Raw genomic sequence first — 905 nt, 5'->3', positions numbered from 1 at the left:
CAGAGAAACAAGCTGAGCTAACGTTATCATATTACATATTGAAGTTTCTCTGCCTCACATTCAAATTAGTTTTCTAACATTAATATAATTCGATTCCACATTCTGACAGCTGATATTATTCATATCTGAGACAGCCATCAGTGATCTTGTGATATTTGGTTTGTAATAATTAACCCTCAGTGTCTGGTGTGGAGGACTTCACTGACCCAGCACAGACCGGATGTTGCTCCCTCCCGGTCTCACTTCAGTGCACATCAGTTATGTCTCTTCCTCAGAGAGCTCGGCAGACACAGCAGCAGAGTTACAGCGTGTTCATGTTCACAGTTTGTTCATTTACTGTTTTACGAGAGGAGGTTTTTTTACGAGCAGCTCTTTATGAGTGCAGGTCGGGCATGTTGGCACACGGAGAACATTTTACAGTGAACAGACATCCTCTGGCACAGACTGGATTCATCAGGTCCATTTCATATTATTATCAGTGTATAAGTGTAAGCTACAATCCTTTTCTGTGTTCAGATTTCTGTTTCCAGTTATTGATCATTTAAGAGGTTTAATTAGCATCCTAAGTCGTTGCTAATCAGGTGCTTATTGGAGGAATCTCTCCTTTTAAAAGCTGTTTACTACGACAAAGTATTACAAATATTGCAACTTTAGACTTTAAGAGCCTGTGGACAACCTGTATCGTGTGTTTCTTATAATAATGACTCCTTTACTTTTTCATTCGTTTTTGTTCTCTCAATGCTAAATGTTCATTCATCTCATTTTAAAATAAATAAACACTTTAAAATATCTCTGAGTACTAAAATGAAAGGGCTTTTACATTTGGTTTAATTATACTGTTGTAACCTATGTTAACTGTTTTGTGGACAACTTTTCTATCATTTAATAAACTGACTCAGTGACAT

The sequence above is a fragment of the Morone saxatilis genome, unplaced genomic scaffold (assembly GCF_004916995.1).
Source record: "Morone saxatilis isolate NCDOM2014 unplaced genomic scaffold, NCSU_SB_2.0 Contig14, whole genome shotgun sequence".
In the NCBI taxonomy this organism is placed as follows: domain Eukaryota; kingdom Metazoa; phylum Chordata; class Actinopteri; family Moronidae; genus Morone; species Morone saxatilis.
This window is presented reverse-complemented; position numbering follows the sequence as displayed.